General features: G+C 40.7%; 1 protein-coding gene and 1 non-coding gene across 2 annotated transcripts in view; one reads left to right on the top strand and one right to left on the bottom strand.

Moving 5' to 3' along the window:
- Positions 1-12,973, bottom strand: part of AKAP6 (A-kinase anchoring protein 6) — a 607,123-nt gene extending 594,150 nt beyond the window's left edge. The window contains exon 1 of the mRNA XM_089907589.1: positions 11,376-12,973. The gene's annotated coding sequence lies outside the window, so the exon portion shown is untranslated. The remainder of the gene's footprint in view (positions 1-11,375) is intronic.
- On the top strand, positions 11,924-12,030 carry LOC115803658 (U6 spliceosomal RNA). The gene has a single exon (XR_004024430.2). It is a non-coding gene; the product is annotated as a U6 spliceosomal RNA (small nuclear RNA).
- Positions 12,974-13,018: the final 45 nt, after the last annotated feature.

Genomic DNA, 13,018 nt, shown 5'->3' with positions numbered 1-13,018 from the left:
CCTCCATACTGTTCTTCATAGTGGCTGTATCAATTGACATTCCCACCAACAGTGCAAGAGTGTTCCCTTTTCTCCACACCCTCTCCAGCATTTATTGTTTCTAGATTTTTTGATGATGGCCATTCTGACCATTGTGAGATGATATCTCATTGTAGTTTTGATTTGCATTTCTCTAATGATAAATGATGTTGAGCATTCTTTCATGTGTTTGTTGGCAATCTGTATATCTTCTTTGGAGAAATGTCTATTTAGGTCTTCTGCCCATTTTTGGATTGGGTTGTTTGTTTTTTTGATATTGAGCTGCATGAGCTGCTTATAAATTTTGGAGATTAATCCTTTGTCAGTTGCTTCATTTGCAAATATTTTCTCCCATTCTGAGGGGTGTCTTTTGGTCTTGTTTATGGTTTCCTTTGCTGTGCAAAAGCTTTTAAGTTTCATTAGGTCCCATTTGCTTATTTTTGTTTTTATTTCCATTTCTCTAGGAGGTGGGTCAAAAAGGATCTTGCTGTGATTTATGTCACACAGTGTTCTGCCTATGTTTTCCTCCAAGAGTTTGATAGTTTCTGGCCTTACATTTAGGTCTATAACCCATTTTCAGCTTATTTTTGTGGATGGTGTTAGGAAGTGTTCTAATCTCATACTTTTACATATACCTGTCCAGTTTTCCCAGCACCACTTATTGAAGAGGCTGTCCTTTCTCCACTGTACATTCCTGCCTCCTTTATCAAAGATAAGGTGACCATATGTGCATGGGTTTATCTCTGGGCTTTCTATCCTGTTCCATTGATCTATCTTTCTGTTTTTGTGCCAGTACCATACTGTCTCTATTACTGTAGCTTTGTAGTATAGTATGAAGTCAGGGAGCCTGATTCCTCCAGCTCCATTTTTCGATCTCAAGATTGCTTTGGCTATTCGGGGTCTTTTGTGTTTCCATACAAATTGTGAAATTTTTTGTTCTAGTTCTGTGAAAAATACCAGTGGTAGTTTGATAGGGATTGCATTGAATCTGTAGGTTGCTTTGGGTAGTAGAGTCATTTTCACAATGTTGATTCTTCAATCCAATAACATGGTATATCTCTCCATCTATTTGTATCATCTTTAATTTCTTTCATCAGTGTCTTATAGTTTTCTGCATACAGGTCTTTTGTCTCCTTAGGTAGGTTTATTCTTAGGTATTTTATTCTTTTTGTTGCAATGGTAAATGGGAGTGTTTTCTTAATTCCACTTTCAGATTTTTCATCATTAGTGTATAGGAATGTCAGAGATTTCTGTGCATTAATTTTGTATCCTGCTACTTTACTAAATTCATTGATTAGCTCTAGTAGTTTTCTGGTAGCATCTTTAGGATTTTCTATGTATAGCATTATGTCATCTGCAAACAGTGACAGCTTTACTTCTTCTTTTCCAATTTGGATTCCTTTTAGTTCCTTTTCTTCTCTGATTGCAGTGGCTAAAACTTCCAAAACTATGTTGAACAAGAGTGGTGAGAGTGGGCAACCTTGTCTTGTTCCTGATCTTAGTGGAAATGCTTTCAGTTTTTCACCATTGAGGACAATGTTGGCTGTGGGTTTGTCATATATGGCCTTTATTATGTTGAGGAAAGTTCCCTCTATGCCTACTTTCTGGAGGGTTTTTATCATAAATGGGTGTTGAATTTGTTGAAAGCTTTCTCTGCATCTATTGAGATGATCATATGGTTTTTCTCCTTCAATTTGTTAATATGGTGTATCACGTTGTTTGATTTGCATATATTGAAGAATCCTTGCATTCCTGGAATAAACCCCACTTGATCATGGTGTATGATCCTTTTACTGTGCTGTTGGATTCTCTTTGCTAGTATTTTGTGGAGGATTTTTGCATCTATGTTCATCAGTGTTATTGGCCTGTAGCTTTCTTTCTTTGTGACATCCTTGTTTGGTTTTGGTATCAGGGTGATGGTGGCCTCGTAGAATGAGTTTGGGAGTGTTCCTCCCTCTGCTATATTTTGGAAGAGTTTGAGAAGGATAGGTGTTAGATCTTCTCTAAATGTTTGATAGAATTCTCCTGTGAAGCCATTTGGTACTGGGCTTTTGTTTGTTGGAAGATTTTTTATCACAGTTTCAATTTCAGTGCTTGTGATTGGTCTGTTAATATTTTCTATTTCTTCCTCATTCAGTCTTGGCAGGTTCTGCATTTCTAAGAATTTGTCCATTTCTTCCAGGTTGTCCATTTTATTGGCATAGAGTTGCTTGTAGTAATCTCTCATGATCTTTTGTATTTCTGCTGTGTCAGTTGTTACTTCTCCTTTTTCCTTTCTAATTCTATTGATTTGAGTCTTCTCCCATTTTTTCTTGATGAAATAGTTTATCAATTTTGTTTATCTTCTCAAAGAACCAGGCTTTAGTTTTATTGATCTTTGCTATCATTTCCTTCATTTCTTTTTCATTTATTTCTGATCTGATCTTTATGATTTCTTTCCTTCTGCTAACTTTGGGGTTTTTTTATTCTTCTTTCTCTAATTGCTTTAGGTGCAAGTTTAGGTTGTTTATTCGAGATGTTTCCTGCTTCTTAAGGTAGGATTGTATTACTATAAACTTCCTTCTTAGAACTGCTTTTGCTGCATCCCATAGGTTTTGGGTTGTCGTGTCTCCATTGTCATTTGTTTCTAGGTATTTTTTGATTTCCTCTTTGAATTCTTCAGTGATCACTTCATTATTAAGTAGTGTATTGTTTAGACTCCACGTGTTTGTATTTTTTACAGATCTTTTCCTGTAATTGATATCTGGTCTGACAGCGTTGTGGTCGGGAAAGATACTTGATACAATTTCAATTTTCTTAAATTTACCAAGGCTTGATTTGTGACCCAAGATATGATCTATCCTGGAGAATGTTCCATGAGCACTTGAGAAAAATGTGTATTCTATGTTTTTGGATGGAATGTCCTATAAATATCAATGAAGTCCATCTTGTTTAATGTGTCATTTAAAGCTTGTGTTTCCTTATTTATTTTCATTTTGGATGATCTGTCCATTGGTGAAAGTGGGGTGTTAATGTTCCCTACTGTGAATGTGTTACTGTTGATTTCCCCTTTTATGGCTGTTAGTATTTGCCTTATGTATTGAGGTGCTCCTATGTTGGGTGCATAAATATTTACAATTGTTATACCTTTTTCTTCGATTGATCCCTTGATCATTATGTACTGTCCTTCTTTGTCTCTTGTAATAGTCTTTTTTAAAGTCTATTTTGTCTGATATGAGAATTGCTACTCCAGCTTTCTTTTGATTTCCATTTGAATGGAATATCTTTTCTCATCCCGTCACTTTCAGTCTGTATGTTTCTCTAGGTCTGACGTGGGTCTCTTGTATACAGCATATATATGGGTCTTGTTTTTGTATCCATTCAGCCAGTCTGTGTCTTTTGGTGGGAGCATTTAATCCATTTACATTTAAGGTAATTATCGATATGTATGTTCCTATTCCCATTTTCTTAATTGTTTTGGGTTTGTTATTGTAGGTCTTTTCCTTCTCTTGTGTTTCTTGCCTAGAGAAGTTCCTTTAGCATTTGTTGTAAAGCTGGTTTGGTGGTGCTGAACTCTCTCAGCTTTTGCTTGTCTGTAGAGGTTTTAATTTCTCCATCAAATCTGAATGAGAGGGCTTCCCTGGTGGCAGAGTGGTTGAGAGTCTGCCTGCCGATGCGGCGGACACGGGTTCGTGCCCTGGTCTAGGAAGATCCCACATGCTGTGGAGCAGCTGGGCCCGTGAGCCATGGCCGCTGAGCCTGCGCGTCCGGAGCCTGTGCTCCGCAATGGGAGAGGCCACAACACTGAGAGGCCCACATACCGGAAAAAAAAAAAAAAAATCTGAATGAAATCCCTGCTGGATAGAGTAATCTTGGTTGTAGGTTTTTCTCCTTCATCACTTTAAATATGTCCTGCCACTCCCTTCTGGCTTGCAGAGTTTCTGCTGAAAGATCAGCTCTTAACCTTATGGGGATTCCCTTGTGTCTTATTTGTTGTTTTTCCCTTGCTGCTTTTAATATGTTTTCTTTGTATTTAATTTTTGACAGTTTGATTAATATGTGTCTTGGCGTGTTTCTCCTTGGATTTATCCTGTATGGGACTCTCTGTGCTTCCTGGACTTGATTAACTATTTCCTTTCCCATATTAGGGAAGTTTTCAACTATAATCTCTTCAAATATTTTCTCAGTCCCTTTCTTTTTTTCTTCTTCTTCTGGGACCCCTATAATTCGAATGTTGGTGTGTTTAATGTTGTTCCAGCGGTCTCTGAGACTTCCTCAGTTCTTTTCATTCTTTTATCTTTATTCTGCCCTGCAGTAGTTATTTCCACTATTTTATCTTCCAGGTCACTTGTCCGTTGTTCTGCCTCAGTTATTCTGCTATTGATCCCTTCTAGAGTATTTTTAATTTCATTTATTGTGCTGTTCATCGTTGCTTGTTTCCTCTTTAGTTCTTCTAGGTCCTTGTTAAACGTTTCTTGCATTTTCCCTATTCTATTTCCAAGATTTTGGATCATCTTTACTATCACTATTCTGAATTCTTTTTCAAGTAGACTGCCTATTTCCTCTTCATTTTATAGGTCTGGTGGGGTTTTTTCTTGCTCCTTCATCTGCTGTGTGTTTTTCTGTCTTCTCATTTTGCTTGTCTTACTGTGTTTGGAGTCTCCTTTTTGCAGGCTTCAGGTTCGTATTTCCCGTTGTTTTTGGTGTCTGTCCCCAATGGCTAAAGTTGGTTCAGTGGGTTGTGTAGGCTTCCTGGTGGAGGGTACTGGTGCCTGTGTTCTGGTGGATGAGGCTGGATCTTGTCTTTCTGGTCGGCAGGTCCACATCTGCTGGTGTGTTTTGGGGTGTCTGTGGTCTTATTATGATTTTAGGCAGCCTCTCCGCCAATGGGTGGGGTTGTGTTCCTGTCTTGCTAGTTGTTTGGCATAGGGTGTCCAGCACTGTAGCTTGCTGGTCGTTTAGTGAAGCTGGGTGTTGGTGTTGAGATGGAGATCTCTGGGAGATTTTCGCCATTTGATATTATGTGGAGCTGGGAGGTCTCTTGTGGACCAGTGTCCTGAAGTTGGCTCTCCCACCTCAGAGGCACAGCATGGACTCCTGGCTGCAGCACCAAGAGTTTTCATCCACACGGCTCAGAATAAAAAGGAGAAAAATAGAAAGAAAGAAAGAAAGAAAGAGGATAAAAGAAAATAAAATAAAGTAAGATAAAATAAAATAAAGTTATTAAAATTAAAAATTAAGAAAAAAAATTTTAAGTAAAAAAAAAAAAAACTGGACAGACAGAACCCTAGGAGAAATGGTGAAAGCAAAGCTATACAAACAAAATCTCACACAGAAGCATACACATACACACTCAAAGAAAGAGGAAAAGGGGACAAAATAATAAATCTTGCTCTCAAAGTCCACCTCCTCAATTTGGGATGATTCATTGTCTATTCAGGTATTGCACCGATGCAGGGTATATCAAGTTGATTGTGGGGATTTAATCCACTGCTCCTGAGGCTGCTGGGAGAGATTTCCCTTTCTCTTCTTAGTTTGCACAGCTCCCGGGGTTCAGCTTTCTATTTGGACCCGCTCCTGCACGTAGGTCGCCGGAGGGCGTCTGTTCTTCTCTCAGACAGGACAGGGTTAAAGGAGCTGCTGATTTAGGGGCTCTGGTTCACTCAGGCCGGGGGGAGGGAGGGGCATGGCGTGCAGGGCAAGCCTGTGGCGGAAGAGGCCAGCGGGACGTTGCACCAGCGTGAGGTGCGCCGTGTGTTCTCCTGGGGAAGTTGTCCCTGGATCCCGGGACCCTGGCAGTGGTGGGCTGCACAGGCTCCCAGGAGGGGAGGTGTGGATAGTGACCTGTGCTTGCACACAGGCTTCTTGGTGGCAGCAGCAGCAGCCTTAGCGTCTCATGCCCGTCTGTGGGGTACGCACTGTTAGCCATGGCTTGCGCCCATCTCTGGAGCTCCTTTAACCAGAACTCTTAATCCAAATTTGTTGTTTTAAACCAAAAAGAAAAAAAAATGTACTGTTTTACTCTTCAGTTTATGTTGCTTATCTTGATTCTGACAAATCCTATTTTTTCAGCGGTTACTGGCAACATCCCCATGAAAGCATGAGGGCTTTTCAGGGAAGAATTATGGTCTGAGCCAGTGCTAAAAGCTGTGATTTCAGGTGGCTAGGGTCTCAGCACCACTCACCAGTCTTTTTACCCACATTGTTCCTCTTTTCCCAAGTGCCCTATTGGATATCTTATTTAAATCAAACTTTCCCAAATTTTTGAGTACCACCTTTGGGATTTTTGCCATATCAAAGTAGCCCCTGAGGTAATAGTAACTGAATCCCTTTCTTCAAATTAACTTAATTTTTTTTTTTTTTTTTTTTTTTTTTTTTGCGGTATGTGGGCCTCTCACTGTTGTGGCCTCTCCCGTTGCAGAGCACAGGCTCCAGATGTGCAGGCTCAGCAGCCATGGCTCACGGGCCCAGCCACTCCGCGGCATGTGGGATCTTCCCGGACCAGGGTACGAACCCATGTCCCCTGCATCGGCAGGTGGACTCTCAACCACTTCGCCACCAGGGAAGCCCTAACTTAATTTTTAAACAGTACTTTTGCTTTATAAGTAATATCCATAAAATATTAGGTTTGATGTGCTAATTGTTTATTTCCAATACACATTTAAAAACAAAACTATTAAAATGAAAAAACACCCTCTGCATTAAAATAAACTCATAACTATTAAACTTTTAAAAAACAACTCTGCCTACGTACCCACGAAAATCGCCTCAAAGTACATCAGTGACTTAGCTCCTCCACTTTGTGAAATACTTTCTTAAGCCTTTGCTACCCTCCCCAGGCCTTCTACCCAAACCTAGCCCTTCATCCTCAGCAGGCTCCCTCACCTCCTAGATTCTTAAAAAGAGAATCCATCAGACTTGAAATCCATCAAGCATCTCCCTGTATATTCCCACTCCATACACACCCCTGAAAGCACACCTGCATTTGCTCTCATCCTTGTTTCTTCCTGCTCTGCTCTCAGAAGAGGAGCCTGACCTTCATTCTGTTAAAGAAATGTCTGAAGCCCATCCTGGTGCACTGCCTCAAGGATCTTACCATTAAAAAAGTCTAGTTTGCCAAGGATTTACCTAAATTATGTGAACTTGAATTCTTTAAATGATTCTGAGCTGATTTGTTTTAAAATAGTTTTTAAATCTGGCACATTTTAAATCTCAGAAATTCAACTTCCTTATTTTTTGAGAATTACAGGAATATTATATTTAAATAAGCACTTATTTATCTCATAAGTCAATCAGAACAGGACTTCTTTAATTTAGGAAATTTTATAATCTAATAATACCATCTGGATTCAGGAAAGCGTTACACATCCATACAATGAGACGTAAAGACCTTTTGGAATTACAGACATATAGACATACAGACACAGAGTTTATGATTTCAATTTTAAAATTTCAGTCATGAGTCAATAGTAAACACAGAAGCACAAAAAATTTACTGGTTCAGATATCAAAGAGCTGTTCTCCTTCTTGGTGGAATACAACATTCTTAACTTATTTGAGCCCAAATAAATGAATAAGCAAACAAACAAGACTAACAAACTAGTTTCTCTGTTGTCTCTCAGCCAACAGAGAAAAGATCTCTACAAATCATTAATCCGTTCACATGTTCTGGTCAGAACATAACACCAAATTCCTAATCGTTGCTACCAAGAGTGGGCAATGACATTGCTGTAAGCACAACAAAGACAAACCACAAAATTAATAGAGAACAATATTAAAACTAGAAAAACAGAGCAAAGTGAAGTTGTTATTTTGAGAGCCAAAAAAAAGATGTGTCTGGGCGTTAAGCAACCCATGAGCTGCATTCCTCTGGTCAGAACTATACCTAGTTTTGTTAGGTGAATCCATTGGGCAACTCAGTAGAAGACCTCCAAACTGTTAAAAGACATTTGGAGAAAAAAAAGGTAAAAATCATGCCTCTCATACAGATATAAAATGAAAATGTGTTAAAAGATTGTATTGAATGTATTAATCAATGAAGAAACAAGGTAGACATTGTAACCAGCTCAAAGGAGAAATCAAAAACCACAAACTTATACAGAGTAAAGGAATGTTGAAATGAATCTGCAAATGGAAGCAAAACAAGCTTCTTCCACAGTGGTAGAGAGAAGTCAACTGAACCTCTACTGGTAAGGATAGATTTTGCATGTCTATAAACAAGAATTATTTTGTATTGCTATCAGTTATCTACAATTTACAGAGTTTTAAGATAGTTTCCATAGATTTGGAATCAGATAACCCTAATCAGATAACCCTGGGGGATTGTCTAGATTCTAGATAATGCAGTTGTCCACCTGGGCACAAATTTTTCCCATACAAGAGACACCTCTCCCATGAAAACAGAAGAAACAGGGATGTATGTGAATATAAGTAAATCTGTAATAAGGACAAGAAATTAAGGAAGCTCATCTCTGATAAGTCTCTTGTGCATGCTTTCCCCTCTTCCCCCTTCCCACTCCCCCCATAAAACAAAACATGAGATTTATCTGCTACTACAAATTAAAGGAGCTGGTTGCTATGAAAGGGTTCCATGCACAAAAATACCTCACACCAGCCTTACCACAGTGACTTTCTCATTTCAGTAAAAGTAGCCTTTAAGCCACAGATAGGTCATCTGGGAGATATGCTGTATCATCCTTTGCCTTGGCACTGGCCAATCCTCTGGGAATCTATCTCTAGGCAAGTTTGGGAAACCCTGCTCTATCACCTTTTAGTTTATGGAGTTAGCCAGAAGAGCCCTGAAAAGATGAAACCCAGGACTAGTAAGTTTTGAAAGGTCCTTGGAGTTCTTTCTAGGTGGGATATTTAGGAGGTGTCCTGGGGAGTCAATGGGTGCAACATGAGGGAAGGGGGAATGGCCATAAAAGGGAAGGAATAGCAAAGGAAGGGGGCTAGTGGGGAACTCCAATGAGCTTCTTCAGTAGAGAGACTCAGAGAAATGGGGAACAATTAAATCAGAACCTTCAGGGGAGGGATCTGGCACTGATATTTTAAAAAGCTCTCATGGTGATTACAAACTGCAGCCCAGGGTGCTAACCTCTGTTCCCCAGCTGAAGTTCACCAATTTCACACCAGGTAAAGCTGGTCACTGATACTGTGGTTCTAAGTGACTCATCTGTTCCCTGTTCAAGAGGATGTGAGCATTTTGGTTGAGCTTCCTCTTCTTTTTAATTAGAGCAAAATTCCTAAAGAGGAAATGACTTGTGGGTTTTGCCTGTTTCAACTGAGTCACATCACTGAATGTTCCCTTTCGGTGAATAAAAAGAAAAAGAATAAGGTAGATTTTCCACTTATCAGTGTGTGCTATCCTGTTATTGCAGTAAAATGAGCAGGACTCAGAAATGTGGCTGTAAAATGACAGGCTTGAAGTCTTTATTCTTTTCTAAGCTATTGCAAAGAGTATGACCTAGTAATACTGCAAAGTAGAAAGAGAAGTGAATTTGGCCTCAGAAGATGGTAGGACCAGTGCCAGTACTGCCCAGGGAAATCACCACACACTTACCTCAGCCTCAGTTTCCTTCTCTCAGAAATGAGATTTTCCATCTCTTTGGATCTATAATGCCACTGACTGTAAGAGGCACCACAGTTTTACATACCACTAAGAAAACATAGATCATTGTTTTATTCCACTGCTAATGTAAATAGTTAGAATTATTATGATGACAGCATTTATTGGTAACAGAGTCCAAATGTTCCAGTACATAAAAATAAAACGCTTTTTTTGTTAAAAAATCGGATAAGTTGAGAAAAATCCTTTAAATCAACCTTTTCTAAAGTCTGTTTATTAAAAAATGCCTAGTGAGACTCCTCATGTGAGATCTTAAGATACAAAAGATTATCTAACTAAAAAGCCACCTTCCTCAGAACGTTCCTATATGACTTCCAAAAGATGTGTTTAAAGATCACTATCTCCCCGTAAAAAAGCAATTGGAGACTTACACATACTTAACCGGTGATAAGAACAAGAATTGTTTTCTTCAAAATCTAAATATGGGGTCTTAAATATTTTGTAGTTTGGCAGAAGCCAATAGGGTTTCAATGCTGCAAATGTGTAGTGTGAAAACATGAGGGTGATTACAAAGGCATAAGGTGAACTGGGTAAATATGCTCAGTTAGTGAGGTATTCGATGTAGCTGGGAGGAGGGACAGGATAGAGAAAGAAGAAACAGGAGGAGAAGAGTAGGAGAACACAAGAGTTTTGGGGGGAAAAAGAAGACAACTGTGTAACAGAAAGGAGAGAACAGAGTAAGGAAACCTAAGATGTTAATTTGAACACCTCCAGCAACTGTCCTCCTAGGTGAGGCCTTCAATAAATGTATAGCCTGACAGAAAACATTCAGAAAATATCCAGAAAAGAAACAGCCTGCCTTCAAATAGTGATACAGGTGGGTGGGGCTATTTTTCTTATCCAATTGATTCTACACAAGAAAAGTGTAGCTAAAGAAAAGCAGACTGTGTGAGGGAGGTGGTGTCTGGAGACCCGTTGCTGGCTCCATAAGAGCCTCTTAGCAGTGAGGAGACAGAAACTGGGCTCCAATCCAGCCTAAGCAAGAAAGGCAATTTGTTAGCTAATGTAAGCAAATCACGGAAAGGACTGAACGACCAATGACACTCTTCCTTCATTTCTTTTCCTGGTCTTTTTCTCTCAATTTCTTCCTTGGGGTACAGAAGTTGGACATCAAGGGCCTTGGGTTTACATCCTTATAGCTCATGAGCCAAGGGTTGAAAACAAACCAACAAACGGACCGCCAGACCCTCTACCTGGGCAACGTTCATCAGCGTATTCTAAAATCATTAAGTGAAAGATGTATGAGAAACTTGATAATGGAGGGATCAGGCTACTGACCTCACCTGAACCCACTGGTGCAGCCGGACATTACCTGCCTTATGTTGACATGCAATAGGAAGGATACGCCCTACCAATGGGCCTCTAAAGCTTAAGAAATAAATTAAACCAGGACCTAATTATGGCTTTAGATCTAACTACAAACTTTCAAGAAACATGGAGGATAGAGAAACAAGTTAAACGACATCATCAGTAATACATAAGCCAAATGAAAGAAATGTGACGTTTCATGGTGCAAGTATCCGGTTTCCCCAACAAATCAAGAGCGTGAAGAGAAATGGCGGTGGGGGGAGGGCGGGAGTGGAGAGGGGGCTTTAGGAGATTAATAGAGACCTAAGAGGCATAGCAACCAAACACCATGTGGGAGCACTGCACCTCGTTTGGATCCTTACGACAAACCACCAATAAAAGGCATCTTTAAAACAAGGAAATTGGAACGTAGAGTGAATATTAGGTGACATTAAGGAATTACCTTAACTCTTCGAGGTGTGATAATGGCTGGGTGTTTACTTTTTTTTTTTTTTTCCAAGTACTCATCAAAGGAAGTTTAAGTGGGAAACGACGTGCTCTGAAGTGCTGCACCAACCCGAGCGGCTCACTCCGCACCACGGCAGCCTCACGCACGGCGAGGGTCCCGCTCGTTCGCCGCGTCCTCGAGGGCGCCGCGCGCAGGGCACGCCGCCGCGCGCAGGGAAGTCCGCCGCGCTCGCCACTCCCGGCATGCTCCGCGGGCCGAGCGCCCCGGCGAGAGGACCCAACGCCCCGGACCTGGGACCCGCGACGGAGCCACTTACCCAAGGTGCCCCGGGCCCTCATTTGCATGTCGCTCCGAAAGATGAACCCGACAGATCGTCGCAGTCTAGCGACTACAGCACCAAATGTGCGAGCCTCATGAGTGGGGCTAGATATCAAATTTCCTAAACGTTCGGCGATCTCCAGGAAGACTCTCAGTTCAGTCACCGTAAGCGCAAGAGTCGAGAGTCACCGTGCTTTATATATGCTGTGGGTAGAAAAACTATCGTGCTCGCTTCGGCAGCACATATACTAAAATTGGAACGATACAGAGAAGATTAGCATGGCCCCTGCGCAAGGATGACACGCAAATTCGTGAAGCGTTCCATATTTTGTGCCCTTTCCCACCGTCCCAACCCCTGTGCTGATTAACACAAAAAAACAGTGTAGTTTTGAGAGGCAGCTCTGGAAGACCGCTCTGAGGCTTCCTGCATGGCTCTACCACCAGATACTTCTTCCTCCCAGGGTCGATTCTACCTCGATGGCCTCCCGGCATGCCCATGGCCCGACCTGTCTCATTTCTATTATTAAACTGCCTAGATAATCTTGATGTCTGCAGTCGAATGCTTGTTACTATTGGTTAAAATCCGCTTTTGGTTTGGGCAATTAACTTTTCTCTTAAATTTCCCATCACAGAATCCACCCGATTTAGGTAAAGCGGCATTTTGAGTGATAAAATGATCAGATAAAAATGACTTCTTAGGAAAGCAGATCAGAATGGGCTTGCTGCTTCTAGCCAGTTTTCAACTGGTGCTGGAGCTCTAGGATCCACAGGCACCGGCCAACATTGATCTCATCCGGTATAACCACTCCTTGGTAACACTCCCTGCTTTTGTGTAGCTCAGTCTGAGAGCGTACGAACTCCGGTCTAAAACGACAAACGAATGTCACAAAGTAGGCCCAAGATTTGTGCACTGCTGTTGCTTACTTCCTTTAGCAAGGATTCATTAACTTCGCAATAATTCAGTGATTTAATAATTTAGAAATGATTTGGTATGGACTCATCGAGCGACTCGTGTCAGTCTATAGTGAATAAGAGCTGGGCCTCTGGAGTTTGTGTTGTTAAGGGAGACAGACCATAAGTAAGGCGATTTCAGAACTTTCAAGTTCTATGAAGGAAATGCAAGTTGACATTTTCTCATTTCCAAGATACGTAGAAACGACATATTTGCACGTAAATTCCCAGGTGTACAACTCGGCGTCATTCACATTTCATACATTGCCTTACACGAATATTTTTATAGTGAAAAATCACTACAGTGAAAATCACTTAATTTCAGCATTAAGTGCCAGACGTTGTGCTTCTGGCCCATAGCTTTTCCT

The sequence above is a fragment of the Delphinapterus leucas genome, chromosome 2, assembly GCF_059928025.1.
Source record: "Delphinapterus leucas isolate spDelLeu-1000000601 "Yukka" chromosome 2, BTC_Dleu_Yukka2, whole genome shotgun sequence".
In the NCBI taxonomy this organism is placed as follows: domain Eukaryota; kingdom Metazoa; phylum Chordata; class Mammalia; order Artiodactyla; family Monodontidae; genus Delphinapterus; species Delphinapterus leucas.
Note: the sequence above shows the minus strand (reverse complement) of the source record. Positions and strands in the feature narration are given on the sequence as shown.